The sequence below is a fragment of the Schistocerca nitens genome, chromosome 9, assembly GCF_023898315.1.
Source record: "Schistocerca nitens isolate TAMUIC-IGC-003100 chromosome 9, iqSchNite1.1, whole genome shotgun sequence".
Classification (NCBI taxonomy): domain Eukaryota; kingdom Metazoa; phylum Arthropoda; class Insecta; order Orthoptera; family Acrididae; genus Schistocerca; species Schistocerca nitens.
Genome location: NC_064622.1, coordinates 175891224 through 175910276, shown reverse-complemented (window position 1 = coordinate 175910276; position 19053 = coordinate 175891224). Strand labels below are relative to the sequence as shown.

General features: G+C 43.8%; 1 protein-coding gene across 1 annotated transcript in view; it reads left to right on the top strand.

Annotated features, from left to right (window-relative positions):
* Positions 1 to 6645: 6645 nt before the first annotated feature.
* The window catches only part of LOC126203398 (aminopeptidase N), a 320824-nt gene continuing 308416 nt past the window's right edge, over positions 6646 to 19053 (top strand). The window contains exon 1 of the mRNA XM_049937703.1: positions 6646 to 6752. The gene's annotated coding sequence lies outside the window, so the exon portion shown is untranslated. The remainder of the gene's footprint in view (positions 6753 to 19053) is intronic.

The window sequence follows — 19053 nt, the reverse complement described above, 5'->3', positions numbered from 1 at the left end:
TTCGCCTGTGGGCGTCATTAAGCAGTAAACACGGAGAGAAAACAAGGCGGAACGGAACGTCTGCAGAGAGGGCGGCACGCGGCCGGCTTCCCCCTCGCCCGGCCCTGGTTGGTGCTCGGGTCACGTCCTGTTGACAAAAGACTAAGCGCGGGCGGGCGGCCAGAGGTGCACTTTGTCCTCGGCCTACATAAAGAGGTGGCGGCGACCCCTGCGGAGACGAGACTGGACTCCTGTTTCACTTGTTACGTGCCGGGTCGCAACCCAACCGGGGCAGTACGTCTGCGAGGGGAGTCGCGAGCTCTGTGATATGACTTCTATTGAGTTATACGTGCGTTTTGTTAGTCTAACACCCATTGCAAGCTCCCTACCTACAATTAATCGAGTGAGATGAAAATTGCTTCGCCAAGCACATCTAAAAATTGGTTCTGATGTAACATAACTGATAGGGAGTGAGCGGGAGCTGGGAGCGGAAGTGCCAGGCGACCAAATAAACACCAGTCACATTAAGATTTAAAAAGATTTTATTACGTAGGCCAAGGAAGCACTGATTTAGGTAAACACCCAAATAACATAAATAACTGCCAAAAAATGTACAATAAAGCAAAGGTGCTGAAAAAACTAGCCATGTCCTTGTGGGAGGTCGTATTATACTTCAATCTTCTCTCTTGTCAAAACTATGGGCCTATATCTCTGACATCGATCTGTTGTAGAATTTTAGAACATGTTTTTTGCTCGCATATCATGTCATTTCTGGAAATCCATAATCTACTCTGTAGGAATCAACATGGATTCCGAAAACAGCGCCCGCAGCTCGTGCTCGTGCGGTAGCGTTCTCGCTTCCCACGCCCGGGTTCCCGGGTTCGATTCCCGGCGGGGTCAGGGATTTTCTCTGCCTCGTGATGGCTGGGTGTTGTGTGATGTCCTTAGGTTAGTTAGGTTTAAGTAGTTCTAAGTTCTAGTCCCATAGTGCTCAGAGCCATTTGAACCATTTTTTTCCGAAAACAGCGATCGTGTGAGACCCAACTCGCTTTATTTGTTCATGAGACCCAGAAAATATTAGATACAGGCCCCCAGGTAGATGCCATTTTCCTTGACTTCCGGAAGGCGTTCGATACGGTTCCGCACTGTCGCCTGATAAAGAAAGTAAGAGTCTACGGAATATCAGTCCAGCTGTGTGGCTGGATTGAAGAGTTTTTAGCAAACAGAACACAGCATGTTGTTCTCAATGGAGAGGCGTCTACAGACGTTAAAGTAACCTCTGGCGTGCCACAGGGGAGTGTTATGGGACCATTGCTTTTCACAATATATATAAATGACCTAGTAGATTGTGTCGGAAGTTCCATGCGGCTTTTCGCGGATAATGCTGTAATATACAGAGAAGTTGCAGCATTAGAAAATTGCAGCGAAATGCAGGAAGATCTGCAGCGGATAGGCACTTGGTGCAGGGAGTGGCAACTGACCCTTAACCTAGACAGATGTAATGTATTGCGAATACGTAGAAAGAATAATCCTTTATTGCATGTTTATATGATAGCGGAACAAACACTGGTAGCAGTTACTTCTGTAAAATATCTGGGAGTATGCGTACGGAATGATTTGAAGTGGAATGATCGTATAAAATTAATTGTTGGTAAAGCCGGCCGAAGTGGCCGTGCGGTTAAAGGCGCTGCAGTCTGGAACCGCAAGACCGCTACGGTCGCAGGTTCGAATCCTGCCTCGGGCATGGATGTTTGTGATGTCCTTAGGTTAGTTAGGTTTAACTAGTTCTAAGTTCTAGGGGACTAATAACTTCAGCAGTTGAGTCCCATAGTGCTCAGAGCCATTCGAATTGTTGGTAAGGCGGGTGCCAGGTTGAGATTCATTGGGAAAGTCCTTAAAAAAAGTAGTCCATCAACAAAGGAGGTGGCTTACAAAACACTCGTTCGACTTACACGTGAGTATTGCTCATCATTGTGGGATCCGTACCAGGTCGGGTTGACAGAGGAGATAGAGAAGATCCAAAGAAGAGCGGCGCGTTTCGTCACAGGGTTATTTGGTAAGCGTGATAGCGTTACGGAGATGTTTAGCAAACTCAAATGGCGGACTCTGCAAGAGAGGCGGTCTGCATCGCGGTGTAGCTTGCTGTCCAGGTTTCGAGAGGGTGCGTTTCTCTATGAGGTATCGAATATATTGCTTCCCCCTACTTATACCTCCCGAGTAGCACACGAATGTAAAATTAGAGAGATTCGAGCGCGCACGGAGGCTTTCCGGCAGTCGTTCTTCCCGCGAGCCATACGCGACTGGAACAGGAAAGGGAGGTAATGACAGTGGCATCTAAAGTGCCCTCCGCCACACACCGTTGGGTGGCTTGAGGAGTATAAATGTAGATGTAGATGCTCCAGGTTAATGAACTGGATTCTAGTAGGCGTCGATAAAAAGTATGTAAATGCATTTTGCAGGATTGTGGCGGAGGAACGTATGAATATTACGTGAAACAGGAGTTATAGCCGGCCATTGTGGCCGAGCGGTTCTAGGCGCTTCAGTGGGGAAGCGCGCTGCTGCTACGATCGCAGGTTCGAATCCTGCCTCGGGCATGGATGTGTGTGATGTTTAGTTAGGATTAAGTAGTTGTAAGTCTACGGGACTGATGACCTCAGATTTTAAGTCCCATAGTGCTCAGAGCCATTTTGAACCAGGAGTTATAATGACTTTGATTTATTACGAAACAATCAATATTAAATGATGGCTACCTATGCCAGCCAGCATTAACAAGGTAACAATCAATATTAAACAATGGCAACCTATGCCAATATTAACAAGGTAAAATCATAGACAATAAACAATTTAATGGCAACCTATTTAAATGTAAATTACAAGTTTATTTCCTTTATGAGATCGGAGGAAGGCAAAGGCAAACCACCTCCGCTAGGACCTTGCCTAGTCGGCGATGCGGGTCTCCCGCATCGTCCCCTACGCTCCTCGGAGTATGGGACCTCATCGTCATCGTCGTCCCTTTATGAACTGTGTTAAGCTCAAATATTTCATTTAATTGGTAGAATTGTCACATTGTAGAATTCTTTGTGTCACCGTTGTTTCCACCTGTTTAAATTATATTAAACTTTGGGGCTTAACTGCCCCGGTTCTCATGCAGAAGCTTTATGTGTCATCTAATGTGCTGGCATTTTGTAGTAGAGCCAATGGCTCCACGAGCTCAGACGGAAGTTGTGTGGAGAAGCGCCTCCGGAACAGGGGGCTGGCACTGACTTCTTTCTGGATGCTTTATCATCGTATTGTAAAGGAAGTGCCGAGACAGTTTTTTTGAACAGCCTCGATACATATGCAACACAGTAATAAAAATCCCATGTAAATGGAATACTTGATTCATATGGATAAAACTGATGTACCACAGAACTAGTAACTGTTAGTAGATCACTGATGTAGTCTGATCGTTCTGTTGGCTTAAATTCAGATTCGCATGTGATGCAGCAGTGAGAAATGTTGAAAGCACCTGAAGTCGTAAGAGAGTCGCACCGCAGGGACAAGTTCTTGGAAGTGTTCCGACGAGTCACTGGCCAACAGGAAGTGCGGCCATTGCGCAGAAACGCAGATAGCATCTCGCATAGAGAAGCGTCTGGTGAAAACGCTTTACAAGCAGAAAATGAACTAGCCCTCTTTAGCTGGAACGCACCTTTGTATGCGAGGTGTCGAAAGCTTCCGATTTTCCCACAAGACACAGAAAAGTGAAGATAAACATCTCAGTGATGAATAGGAGGAGCTCTATCCTGTGGCTTTGAAATTGTGAGTGGCCACCCAACACTCTGGCTTTGCAGTAAGACAATGCTCTTTGATGTGAAACGTACATCTATTGGCTAACGTAAACAAACTCTGAGTTAGAACGAGACACAGGACGGTGACGAGGTGAGCACTTCATTGGTTGAGGAAAGCGACGGAGAGACAATGACGTTAGTTTTTTCGATAGACTTTGGTAAAAGACAAGTCATTGGTTAAAATGAGCAGTTTGATCGCTCGGAAGATTCGGAGATGAGCCAACCAAATACTATGAGCTATGGAAAACATGGCAATGGAAGGATTCCTTTTACTTCACATTCGATTTGAAATCAGAGATGGTAAGCAGAGTTTTGAGATCGAGGTCAAATTCCGAAGCCTTTGATGCTGATAGCTGCCGCACAGCCTCCTGAGGCTAATTTGGACTAAGCCGCTGGTGAGGGTGGTTGATTCCACCAATGATCGATTCTTCATCCACTTTGAACCATCTCCTGCAGTACTATAGGCACCATGGTGAGATCATACAACAGACATGAGATGAGGAGTAGGGAAATTAGAATCAGTCTTCCATACTCTGATTACTTCAAGCTTCACTGTGTCTCTTTCCACGGCCTATGAGGTGCTCACCTCATCATCGTCCAGTGTCTGGTTCTAACTCAGAGAGCTGTACGTTTCACATCAAAGAACACTGTCTTTCTGCAAAGTGATGGTGTTAGGAGGTCTCTCGAAATTTCAAAGCCCCAGGATCGAGGGTCTCCTATTCATCATTGTTATCTTCACTTTTCTGACTTTTTTTCAGGGAAAATGGTCAGTTTTCGGCATCTCGCATACGAAGGTATGTTCCTGGTAAAGAGGCCTAGTAGTATTCATTCCATTTCCTGCTTGTAAAACGTTTTCGCCAGGCGCTTCTCTATGGGAGATACTCCCTGCGTTTCTGTACAGTGGCCTGGCTTCCTGAGGCGCTACTGCATGTCAATAGCTTCCGTCCGGTGGCCAGCGACTCCCCGGAACACTTGTTGTGGCCCTTCCAAGAACTTGTCCCTGCGGTGCGACTCTCTTACGACTACAGGTCTTGAGCATCCCAATTCATCGTCTCCCACTACTTTCAACATTTCTCATTGCTACATCACACGCAAACTTGAATTTAAGCTTATAGAACAGCAAGACTACATCAGTTACCTACTAACAGTCGCTAGTTCTGGGGTATATCAATTTCATCCATGTGATTTAAGTATTCCGTTTAAATATGAATTTCATTACTGAGCTGCATATGTGGCGAGGCAGTTCCAAAAAGGTGTGACATCACGTCCTTTACAATAAGATGATAATGTGCCCAGAAAGAAGTCAGTGCCAGCCCCCTGTTCTGAAGATGCTTCCCCAGACATCTTCTGGCTGAGTTCGTGGAGCCATTGTCTGTACTACAACATACCAGCTCATTAGATAACATATAAAAATTTTGCATGAGAACCAGGGCAATTTGTCTGGTGATTCTTAAGCCCCAAAGATTAATAAAATATAAATAGATGGGAACACGAGTGACAGAATTCTACAATGTGATAATTCTACCAATTAAATGAAATATTTGAGCTTAACACAGGTTAATAAAAGGAATAAAATTGCAATTTACAGTTTAAATAGGACAACCTGTTGCTAGCCAAGATCCAATAACTTCGTGAAACCTGTGAAGAAGTTTAAGTTAGATTCAGAATAATTGGCTAGTAAAGATACTCAGAACTCATAATTTTGCGGACTATTGTTATGGGGGTGGAATCTGTACGGGACTAGGAAAAAGTATTTTATAATTTTTGGTTCGATTTAAAACGCCTTATGATAAAAATTTAATTTTTATTTAAAATTATTACTTATGTGGTGGCCATATAGTAATGGGGTTTTATAAATTAGTTACACAAAAATAACGTTCAATTGTGAAAAAGGTAAATAATTTACAGAAATATTTGACGGAGCAGTGAAAGCAGTATATCTTCAAGTTTTAGTTACAAATGTTCATTGTAGTTACGTTTTGTAACGCGACAAATATCCCATCTGTAATCAATTTCCTGACAAATATTATGATGCGAGCCTTGATGTATAGTGGCAACTGCTTGTGCTTTTATGAAACATTTGTGCCAATTAATAACAGTTTGCCTTTGAGATGGTGGCTTACGATATTTACTCCTGAATTGTCTCTAAACTAAAGTAGCGGATTAAAACTGCGTGCTGGACTGAGACTCGAACTCGGGACCTTTGCCTATCGCGGGCATGTGCTGTACCATCTGAGCTACCCAAACACGACTCACGCCCCGTCCTCACAGCTTTATTTCTGCCAGTAGCTCGTCTCCTACTTCGTACGAGAGAACTAGGATACGAGGTACTGGCTGAAGTAAAGCTGTGAGGCCGGGGCGTGAGTAGTACTTGGGTAGCTCAGATGGTAGAGCACTTGCCTGCGAAAGGCAAAGGTTTCGAGTTCGAGTCTCGGTTCGGCACACAGTTTTAATCTGCCAGGAAGTTTCATGTCAGTGCACACTCCGCTGCAGAGTGAAAATGTCATTCCTTATTGCCTTCGTGTCTCTAGAGGGCGAAACAGAAATTATCGAAGTGCAGCATCTGTATGGATGTCTTAACTGAAGTGGCGCTCTCGTGTGCGCAGGGCAGGTGATGGACGGCGGCAGCGAGCTGGGGGTGGCGCCCAAGACTGGCGCGGGGCCGTGCTCGGGGCGCGGTCCGCGCGCGTCGCGGCGCTGCCTGCTGGTGGCGGCGGGCGCGGCGGTGGCGGCGCTGGTGGTGGTGGCCGTGGTGACGCGCCACGTCACGCTGCAGCAGTGCGCCTCCGCCGCGGGCGGCAGCGGGGCCGGCGCCGCAGACTCTGCCCCCGGCAGCGCGGCCGCGCACGCGCACGGCGGAGACGCCAAGCGCCTGGTGCGCGACGTGCGGCTGCCCGCCGCGCTGCGGCCCCTCTCCTACACCATCACCATCGTGCCCTTCATCTGGTGAGTCACTGAGACGCCCAGCCGCCGCAATACCTGGCGCCTAGATGCACGTGTCCTCCGGCATTATGCGGCACAATTTTATATACACTACTGACCATTAAAATTGCTACACCAAGAAGAAATGCAGATGATAAACGGGTATTCATTGGACAAATATATTATATTAGAACTGACACGTGATTACATTTTCACGCAATTTGGGTGCATTAGATCCTGAGAAATCAGTACTCAGAACAACCACCTCTGGCCGTAATAACGGCCTTGATACGCCTGGGCATTGAGTCAAACAGAGCTTGGATGGCGTGTACAGGTACAGCTGTCCATGCAGCTCCAACACGATACCACACTTCATCAAGAGTAGTGACTGGCGTATTGCGACGAGATAGTTGTTCGGCCACCATTGACCAGACATTTTCAATTGGTGAGAGATCTGGAGTGTGTGCTGGCCAGCGCAGCAGTCGAACATTTTCTGTATCCAGAAAGACCCGTACAGGACCTGCAACATGCGGTCGTGCATTATCCTGCTGAAATGTAGGGTTTCGCAGGGATGGAATGAAGGGTAGAGCCACGGTCGTAACACATCTGAAATGTAGCATCCACTACTCAAAGTGCCATAAATGCGTACAATAGGTGACCGACACGTGTAAGCAATGGCACCCCATACCATTACGCCGGGTGATACGCCAGTATGGAGAACACGAATACACGCTTCCAATGTGCGTTCACCGCGATGTCACCAAACACAGATGCGACCGTCATGATGCTGTAAAGAGTACATGGGTTCATCCGAAAAAAATGACGTTTTGCCATTCGTGCACCCAGGTTCGTCGTTGAGTACACCATCGCAGGCGCTCCTGTCTGTGATGCAGCGTCAAGGGTAACCGCAGCCATGGTCTCCGAGCTGATAGTCCATGCTGTTGCAAATGTCGTCTAACTGTTCGTGCAGATGGTTGTTTTCTTGCAAACTTCCCCATCTGTTGACTCAAGGATTGAGACGTGGCTGCACGATCCGTTACAGCCATGCGGATGAGATGCCTGTCATCTCGACTGATAGTGATACGAGGCCGTTGGGATCCAGCACGGCGTTCCGTATTACCCTCCTGAACCCACCGATTCCATATTCTGCTAGCAGTCATTGGATCTCGACCAAAGCGAGCAGAAATGTCGCGATACGATAAACCGCAATCGCGACAGGGTACAATCCGACCTTTATCAAAGTTGGAAACGTGATGGTACGCATTTCTCCTCCTTACACTAGGCATCATAACAACGTTTCACCAGGCAACGCCGGTGAACTGCTGTTTGTGTATGAGAAATCGGTTGGAAACTTTCCTCATGTCAGCACATTGTTGGTGTTGCCATCGGCGCCAACCTTGTGTGAATCCTCTGAAAAGTCAATCATTTGCATATCACAGCATCTTCTTCCTGTCAGTTAAATTTCGCGTTTGTAGCACGTCATCTTCGTGGTGCAGCAATTTTAATGCCCAGAAGTGTAATTAAGTCAAACTCGTAACATTTCATAGTCGGTTTAATCCTCTCAGATCTGTTATTCTTCTTGAGGAACGAAATTTTTTTCAATGCTCTGATGCTCCTAGATATTTTTTTTATTATTTTAGAAGCAAGAGTTACACACACAGTCGATTTCAAAACACACTGAGGTGACAAAAGTCATGGGATACCACCTAATATCGTGTCGGACCTCCTTTTGCCAGTCGTAGTGCAGCAGTTCGAAGACCTGCCAGGGTAGCCGAGAGCGCTAACGCGCTGCTTCCTGGGCTCGGGTAGGTGCGCCGGCCCCGGATCGAATCCGCCCGGCGGATTAACGACGAGGGCCTAGATGTGGTTTTTAGGCGGTTTTCCACATCCCACTAGGTGAATATTGGGCTGGTCCCCATGTCCCGCCTCTGTTACACGACTCGCAGACATTTGGAACACATTCTCACTATTTCATGATTTACACTAGACGCCGACAGTTGGGGTACACCATTTCCATCCCAGGGGGGTATGAGGTGGCGACAGGAATGGCATCCAGCCACCCCTTCAAAAGTTAACTATACCAAATCAGTATTTATACAGCAGACCCCCGCACATCGGGGTAAATGCTTGGAAAGAGAGACAGAGTACAGCAGTTTGAAGCCACATGGACTCAACACGTTGTGAGAAGTCTCTTGCAGAAATATAGAGCCATGCTGCCTCTACATGCGAAAGTGCTGCCAGTGCAGGATTTTGTGCAAGAAATTATCTCCCGATTATGTCCCATAAATGTAAGATTGGTAGGCCGAATTATTCGCTCGAACTGTCGAGAATGATCTTCAAACAAATCGCAGACCACTGTGGTTCGGTGACATGGTGAATTGTCATCCATAAAAATTCCTTCGTTGTTTGGGTTCATTACGTCCATGAATGACTGCAAATGGACTCCACGTAGCTGAATATAACCATTTCCGGTCAATTATCGGTTCACGTGGACCAGAGAACCCAGTCCATTCCATGTAAATACAGTTCACATCGTTATGGAGCCTCCACCAGCTGGCACAGTCCCTTGTTGACAACTTGGGGTGACGGCTTCGTGATGTCTGCGCCACACTCGAACCCTGCCATCAGCTCTCTCCAACTAAAATCGGGACTCATCTGACGAGGTCACGGTTTTCCAGTCATCTAAGGTCCAACCGATATGATCACGAGCCTAGGAGAGGCGCTGCACGCGATGTCGTACTGTTAACAAAGGCACTCGCAAAGGCACTCGCGTCGGTCGTCTGCTGCCACAGCCCATTAACGCCAAATTTCGCCGCATTGTCCTAACGGATACGTTCGTCGTACGTCTCAAAGTGATTTCTGCCGTTATTTCACACAGTATTGCTTTGTGTTCGCACTGACAACTTTTCTCAAATGCCTCTGCTCTCGGCCGTTAAGTGAAGACCGTCGGGCACTGAGTCTCCCGTGACGTGGTATTCTCAACGCATTCTTTACACAGTAAATCTCGGAATGCTGAATTGCCTAACAGTTTTCGAAACGGAATGTCCCACGCGTCTAGCACCAACTACCATTCCGCGTTCAGAGTATCTTAATTTCTGTCGTGCGACCATAATCACGTCGGAAAAGTATTGACATGAATCACCTGAGTACAAATGACAATTCTTCCAATGCAATTCCCTTTCATACTTTGTGTAGGCGATACTACTGTCGTCTGCATGTGTGCTTATCGCTACCCCACGACTTTCGTCGTCTCAGTGCATACTTCGTACACAATAGTGTACGCTAGGCCTCAATTAACGCTGAAATCATTGTAGACCAAAGAACATAGGTTTAGAAATGGCGTACAGGCTGTGCTGACATCAAGCGTAGCAAGCACAAACTTAAAGGAATAGGAACTTACTGCCCCAACGGGTCCAACGGGCTGTTGAGCTACATAGTACCACACTGAATCTGCCGGGACTCCTATATCCCGCAAGTAAATAAAGGTTTAAAATTAAAACTACGAATTATTGAAACAAATCACATTGACACTATGTGATCAAAATTATCTTGACGCTTATCAGTGGACCTTAATGTGGGGTGTGTTTATGCTTCGCCCATTTCTCATGCCTTGGGGATACTTTCAATGTGCTGCCTGACTGTCTGTAGAGGAATGGCAGCCTATTCTTCCCAAGACAGACCAGATAGTGATGTGGGACGCGGAGTCTGGAGCAAAGTCGATATTCCAACTCGTTTCGAAGGTGCTCCACTGGGTTCAGGTCGGGACATTAGGCAGGCTTGCCCATTTCAGAAATGTTCCTGTTCACAAACCATTGCCTCACAGAAGTGAATAGAATGCTGCAAGTCTTATCAGACATTATTAAACTACGGCAAATCAAACAAACGAAGAACGAAGGTAATGGTAATACCAAGTTTTTCATTCTAAATATTGAACAATCTCAATGATATTTTTGCAGTAAGTTTGTGTATTTTACTATCACATCTATGTTTTGATCATTAAAGAAAATTTAAATTTGAAATTTGAAAAAAAATACTGAAAGTAAATTAAAAACTTTCCTCATAAAATGAATGCACAGAACTTTTGAACAATGTCTTGTGAATGTACCTAAAGAATCTGGAATGCGAAAACTCAGCTCTTAGTATGCGAAGTTGGTTTTCAAAATATCGCTAAAAAACGTATTAAAAATTTGCAGAATTACAAAGTCAGTGAAGTTATGGACTTTAAAATTTGGTTGTTATCAGCAAAGTAGAAGAAAAGTTAAGTTTCTGGGTGGGGTTTCCCCTTAATAACTGACTGGATGAGTCAGGTCAAAGGTTAGAAGAAGGCAAGGGGATGCCAGCATCGTTAGGACGAAGGTTACTAAAGTGCAGTGGCGTACAAACCAGCTTGACAATACCTGGAGAATACTCAGTATTATAGAACACTCAGTATAGTGTCGTTTATTGAAACTGAAGTACACTTCTCGAACAATCACTATATATACACAAAAACAAATAACTTGTAGACAACCATTCATCAAGAGCGTCGGTGAGGTCTGTCGGAGCTGGTCCTGGCTCGGCGAGGAACTGGCTGTACTGCTGCTGCGCTGGCCTTATAAAGCCGGCGGAGGCCGGCCGAATACTCCAACTTTCCCTTGGATCTGTGAGGCGACCTCTGCAGAAAAAGGTTCGCATTAGTCTCTAGCAAGTTCTGTTTGTTCTGAAGAATTGTTTTCCTCTTAGTTGCGCCTGCAAGTGCTTGTGTATGTTATATGGAACACAGGGGTGTCTTGAGTGTAGTCTGACTAGCAGGGGCCGTGTGTGGCAGACCTAACAATACCCTTGTCTCTGATGAAAACTCGCTGTCGAGAATAGCGAACTGGGTTCTATTACTTAAGAAATCTTCGAGCCACTCACATATCTGGAAATCAAATCCGTACGCTCAGATATTCGTCAACTGTCTTCAGTGCCTTGCTGCCACAGGATATTTTCTGTAAATCGATCCTTTCTTTTAGTCTAGTTGTGCCACAACCTTCTTGCTTTCTCCAATTCTGTTCAGTACCTCTTCATTAGTTATCCAGTTTACTTATCAGATATTCAATATTCTCCTCTACCACCACATTTCAAAAGCTTGTATTCTCTTCGTGTATTAACTTTTTATCGTCTAAGTATAACTTCTGCAAAAGGCTACGCTCCAGATAAATATCTTCAAAAAAGAATTGTTAATATTTAAATTCATACTCGATGCTAACAAATTTCTGTTTTTGAGAAACAATAGTCTTGCTACTGTGAGTCCGCATTTTATATCCTGTTACTTCGGCCATTACCAGTTATTTTGCTTCCCACATGGCAAAACTCGTCGATTACTTTTAATTTTACTTCTCTTAACCCAATTGTATTAGGATCACTCAAATTCAGTTCACCTACATTCATTATCCTTGTTTTACTTTCGTTGATACTCTTTCAAAATGGCTCCAAGCTCTATGGGACTTAACATCTGAGGTCATCAGTCCCCTAGACTTAGAACTACTTAAACCTAACTAACCTGAGGACATCACACACATCCATGCCCGAGGCAGGATTAGATCCTGCGACCGTAGCAGCCGCGTAGTTCCGGACTGAAGCATCTAGAACCGCTCGACCACAGAGGCCGGCTGTTGATAGTCGTCTTATAGCCTCTTTTCAAGTCACCATTCATTCTGCTTAGCTACTTTTCCCAGTCCATGCCGTCCCCGTCAGAACTACAGTGTAGTCGAAAACCACAAAATTGTTATTTCTTCTCCCTGAAAGTTAATTCCCTACCCAAATTCCTCCTTGGCTTCCTTTTCTTCTTGCACAATTTACAGATTGAAAAATGTAGGTTAGCAGTACAATCATGTCTCACTCATATCTCAACTGCTGCTTCCTTTTCTTGCACTTACATTCTTATACCTGCGGTCTGGTTCCTGTACAAGTAGTGTATAACTTTCCGTTCACTGTTTTTTTACCTCTGGTACCTTCATAATTTCGAAGAGTGTACTCCAGACAACATTGTCCAAAGTTTTCTCTTAATCTACAAATGCTATAGACATTGATTTGACTTTTTGCACTCTATCTTCTATACTTCAGTACGGAGAATGAAAAATATGGGTGCTTAGTGTTACTAAATTGTCCGGCTAAAAGTGTTTCTGACAGAACGGTGAGCGTACAATTTACAGGAGGACAATCCACATGGTCCTTTACCTAAACGTCCGTATATGACGGGCCACACAGCGCAGCTAAGGACCTGCGCGAAGCCTTTCTCACAAGGGCTACTCGCGAGCACAAATAAAACGCTACCTCCACAAAAATAGGACCTAAAAAAGACGGAAGAAAGCGAGAGCCTGACGGTTTCTCTCTACGCAGGGCGACCTTCCGTCAACATTGCTGGGACCTTAAACAAATCTAACGTGAAGAGCGTATTCCACTCGTGGCGCAAAATTGAAGGCGTACCGTTCTCTGCCAGAGGCCCGTGGGGGACTGTGTAACTGCGTGCACCTAGGGTGTTTAGCAAAGCGCGTACGTGTGAGTGTGTGTGTGTGTGTGTGTGTGTGTGTGTGTATGTGTGTGTGTGTGTGTATGCGCTCGTGTGTGTGCGTGGGGGGGGGGGAGGTGCGGGGGGGGGGGGGAGGAGGTGCCAAATAATCAGGCAAAAACTCGCTGCAGAGGTATGAACTTGTTGAAAAGAAAACATAGAAGAACTTTATGATGGTCAGGACGTCAGGAATGAAAATAATCCAACTGAAATAATCAATGAGTGTGAAATACAAGATCCCCCATCATGAGACATGAATTTGAACATCATCTTCGGAGTCTCAAAAAAGCAAAAGCTACTGGTGTTGTTGATTTCCCTGCAGAGCTGCTGAAAAATTTAGCTAAAAATATGAACAACCAATTATTCAGAGTAATAAATGACTGCTACCGAAGAAGAATCATGCCAGAAGACCACACACAGTGCAGAACCTTTCCCACGCCTAAAATGGGAAAGGCAGCCTGCACCAATCATAGAACGCCATCAATGGTGTCGCATGCCTCCAAAATACACATTAGTATGGTTAAGAACAGTATAAAAGAGAAGGTAGCTAAGTATGTTGGAGAAGGCCAATATAGATTTAGAGAAGACAGAGGAACAAGAAAAGCAATTTTGGTGTTGCACATACTGTTGGAGAGAAGAACAGGTATAAATACGAGATGGACTTATCGTACCTTCATTGACCTAGAAAAAGCTTTTGACAATGTGACAATATAGGGTGTCAGCTTGAGAGGCACCCACGTACCTTACTCATACTGTGGCATCAAGCAGTCAGGCCTGCAAGATGAGTGGTTTGCCAAGCGAGTGGATTCTTCCTTAATTTATCGAGTAACATGAATTCTCGTATCTTACTATTTAGTTACAAATTATCCTTTTGTATGAATACTACGCAACGGAAACGCATATCTGACTATCAGTGAATTACAGAACTCAGACTGTACACTACACACTGGCAATACCACATTTTCTTTTTGTCTATTATTTAACGGCTTTTATCAACACGTGGCCACCGCACTGAATATGGATGGCGTACACATTATAAATTCGGGACATCATGATAACATACAATTCGAAGGAAAAGGCCACCGATCTTTTTAAACACACAAATTCTACAACCTACAACAATAACACATGAGAAATTCCGCCCAGTGGGCATGGCTTTACATTAGTGAATCATTATGGTCTCGTAATTTATTTAACTCTACAGTGCACTTTCTGGATAGGCTGGTGGATCTTTTATTATACCTCACACTTCGACTCTCACAATCATCACGAAACTTTCCTCCAGACCGAGCGGTACAGAAGGAACAAGCATAACCCACAAATCTTTTGAAACTACCTTGCTACTCCCCCATGCAAACCACACATACCCAAATTGCATGACATACACCACACAACAATATGAAATACTACACAAAGAATGGTTACAACATTATCACTTTCAGCTTTCCCACTTCAATCAATATTTATCCCAGTTTCACACGACACTGCCCCACTTTGTAATTCTACTTTCCTACTGTGAACTCTGGAGATAAATGCACGTCTTCCTGTGCAATGCAAGCCAAGTGGCGTTGCTGGATAGACGGCCGACTCACCTTGATTCTCTCTCAGAGTTTAAATCTAGCGTCACACGGAATCATATCATGCAGTTTAATATTAAGCACACACGCGAGTCCTCAACTGATACCATGGACGAGTACTTCTCTTTATCCTATGTCTCATACACAGATTGAGACTCACACAGTACTCACCACGTGGAAGTACTCGTCTCTAATTTCAAGTCCTGCACACGCCGTTTCTTAAATATTTCAGCTTATGGTACACACGCTATTTCTTAAATATTTCAACTTATTGTACACACGCTAGTAATTCAGCTTAACTTAAGCACACGGAAGTATTTCAACTTATTGCTACACGTGGTTTCATTGTGACCGTTGGTCACTTCCGAAGATTACTACAATCCCATTAATGTTACCTGCCTGACATTTAATTCTCCCCACAAAAGTTCCTGAGATAGAGAAATTATTAGTTCAAACTACTCTTAAATATTCCACATGCATACCATGTCTCCACTCTTTCGTCATTACGGAGCACAACTAAAACAGATCTTAACAGCACAAGATTCAGCGGCAGAGTGCTGAAACATGGCCGTTCTCCAGGTCGTCTCCCATCTCTGTCGAGGTGGGGGAAGCACCTTGCTACCGTATTGGTCAACCACATTTCAGGAGCTCAAAGCTCTGGTACCTTTCATCTCTTTGGTCCCACCAAAGGTGGCCAAAGGATCGACTCAAAGATGATCATATATCCACATTCACTATCTGCGGTTAGCAGACGACCATACATTCATTCATTTCACAGATCTCACCAAACTGGATGTAGGGATTTATTTTGTGGGAGTGCACATGCGATCAATTAAATAAATAAATTGTCATTCTTTCCCACACTGGTATCCGGCTTCGCTGTATTAATTGAAATTGAGTTATTTTTACACAAAAAATGTGTTGTTCTGACAAAAATGATGAAGTATTTCGTACCTATTTTCCATGTCGGGCGGTACTGTACCCTTTCACCACCGGCTACCCATGCAGAAAAAAATGGCACGGTACTATCCTTGCAATGCGAGGGTAGTTCCGAACATTTTTTTTTTTAAGAAAACTGTATTAAAACAAACGTAGCAATTCATCAAAATACCCAAGAGGAGATTTTAGCCCCTGGTGACCTCAAATTGACGACCAAATGTTGTTACTTTACCAAATTATTGACAGTTGTTGCATTATTGTACTCTCCACAATCCGGAGTAACGTACACATACAAATTTATAACAATCCACATGACAACTAAAACATCACATCAAAGAAATAAAAAAAATAATGGTGAGATAAAAATTTGCTTAGTTACTGGGATCTCCGTTATTTTTACGAGTAATCCAAACTTCAATAATTCTAAAACAAATGAAAAATACTAATTGTACTCGTGAAATTTTAAATAGCTCACCGTCCAAACACAGAACAAGTAATCTGACATTCATAAATTGCGTTGTAATAATCTTTACACGGCAATGTCTAAATACAAAACAAAATCAACAAAAGAAAAACATTGCGTACACTAGTTACGTGTAGAATGTCAGGCTCCATACCATTACTCTAAAATATACCTCAAACCTACAGAGAAATAAAACTGAGAAGAAAAACAATGAAATATACCACAAGTTACATACTGGTTACGTAATATAGTTCGTCTAAGACATCATGTCATACTTCATTAACTATCATCACCTAAGCAATTGCCACAACTACTCGACAGTGAGGTTAACCTTATCCTTATCCATCAGTACAAATGCCTGCTGCTGAGCTAGTCAGTCCATCAACTTTGATCAATACACGCAATAAATAGTTAGCAATAAGTGCTTGAATCTACCAGTAGCTCTCGTATCTTACTCTACTGTTCATTTCTCTGTTGTCACACATTTAGACGACAAGAACTTGCATTTCGACTAGCCTTCGTTACACTTTAATGTGAAATATCACCACTGTGATAATGCAAATAAGTGGCTTCAGTCAACACACCAATAAGATCATTACTGTCCACGACATCAAAATGCATCAGTTAATTCCGATATTTGTTGTGCAATGCAAACCCTTGTCCCCTGTGACAACCTTACTGATCAATGCTACAAGAGCCACTACGTTAGTATTACGCCACTGGCTAATAATTAGAGCATCATTGTACCAAATATTCTAATAAACATGCTACGTGAACTTGATAACCCAGAACAAACAAAAAACAAACACTAACTATTCTAAACACAAATGTTAATGAAATACAATTACACTTGCTGTCCCTTCAGGAATGAAACATATAAAAAAAATTTACACAATTACAAGTACAAATACATTTTTCCCTATCTTGCGAGTCACACGGAAACATTTCATTCTGTGATTTTCTTGGGGTCAAAAAAGTTGCTGACAGGTTCCCTAGAAACACTGTCTCAGTGTCAAAGCTCTCCCATGGTTTCCCGGACGAAAGTCTTTAAGTCACTCAAATCGGCATTTTGAATACGCACTGAACAGTAAACTGTATCTCACATTAAACACAAATGTCATAGTCACACTCAGCGTACCATCCACACGAATCCGGTCGTCCAGAAATGGCCCTACAACTACTATTACCCACGGTTCTGTCCTTTCAGTTCATGGTGTAATTAAAAGTCGTAAGTTCCATCAAACAGCACTTATTCCCGCACCAATTCAAGAAATGTCTCCTACTACAGACGCAAATGTCAATGTCCCACTCTAGTTTCTTGCGTAATTACAATAATTAGTCACCAAACGACAACTGTTCTCTTCAAGAATACCAAGCGTCCCACATGCAATTCACAAAGCACACTTAACAAGTCACTGCCAAAAGTTTATGGATCCCACCATTCAGTGGTCAAGACAAAACAAAACGATCGTCCTGTGTGCTAAAGACAAAATCTTTTCCACCACTCACAACGTGGAAACACCAGTCCTTCACTTTCCATCTTATGGAGATGTATCGAGCAGTCATCTTGTTTCACGGCTCCACAGTTCAGTACTAGTTAATAGTTGCTGGTAACAAATGCCCGCCGGGCTCTGCCGCGCCTCGTCCATTCTGCAGTAGCGCCGCTGCGCGCGCCGTTGAGCAGAAGAAACCACCCGCTGTTGCCTCCGCGGGATACTTTCCCCAGTCGTAAGGGTGGCGGAACTTATGAATGGCCAGTGGTACGTGCGTGTCGCCCCAGGCCGTTGACCTGCTGTGGCGGGCGCGTGGAGTGTACCCCGTCTGACAGTGGAGTGGGGAGTGCCGCGGCTCTGTCGCCCGTCGCCATGGCGACGTCAGCTCGGCCCGTTAGCGGTATGGGCGTTACGACACCCAATCAGTCGGATCCTTCCGTGCATCTCGCAACATTACAGACAAAAGGATATTCTTACATTATTTAAATACTCATTGATTACATGTATGATCTATTAGATACATTGGTAATAAAGAATACAACATCAACATTTATCTCTTTTCTATATACAGCCCACACTTGTGCTATTGATTGCCTGTCGTCCCTCATACAAAACATGAAGTACAAAAAAAAAAACAAAAGGAATAATAAACAATCTATACAGCTCATAATTACAATATCAAATAGTAGGCTACTCTAACATCCTATCACAGTGAAAATATTAGAAACTGTTGATTCTAAAACTACAATATACAATGAACTTTTGTGCTTGTGACAGACTGAAATTAATGCCCCTTGAAAGTGTTCTAACAAAAAAATAAGAAATAATCTACACAGCTCACAATTACCTACCACATGTTATTAAATAGTAAACTACTTTAACATCCTAACACAACAAACATTTTAGAAACTGATGACTCTAAATCTACAACATACAATGCACCTTTGTGCTTGTGACAGACTGAAATTAGTATCTTTCTATATATTTTACCTTTTTATTATATATAACAACATTTCTAGGACATGTATGAACCATCCACATGATGTCAGATCCTGACCTGCCATCGAGGTTCATCCCAATCAAACAATACACAATAATGTTTTAGTTATGGATCGGTAGCATCCCCTTCACAGGAGTGTGCGCATTGGTCACACTACTCTACGACTCTCACTCACCAGACATCACATTTTCCTTCTCATTCAATCCATTAATACACTAACAGAATAGGTCTAGAAGTCAGCTAACCTTAACACCACCACACTCACGACAACATACCATACCTTTGCTCCCTTATACTCAACCACATAACACATGAAGCTGT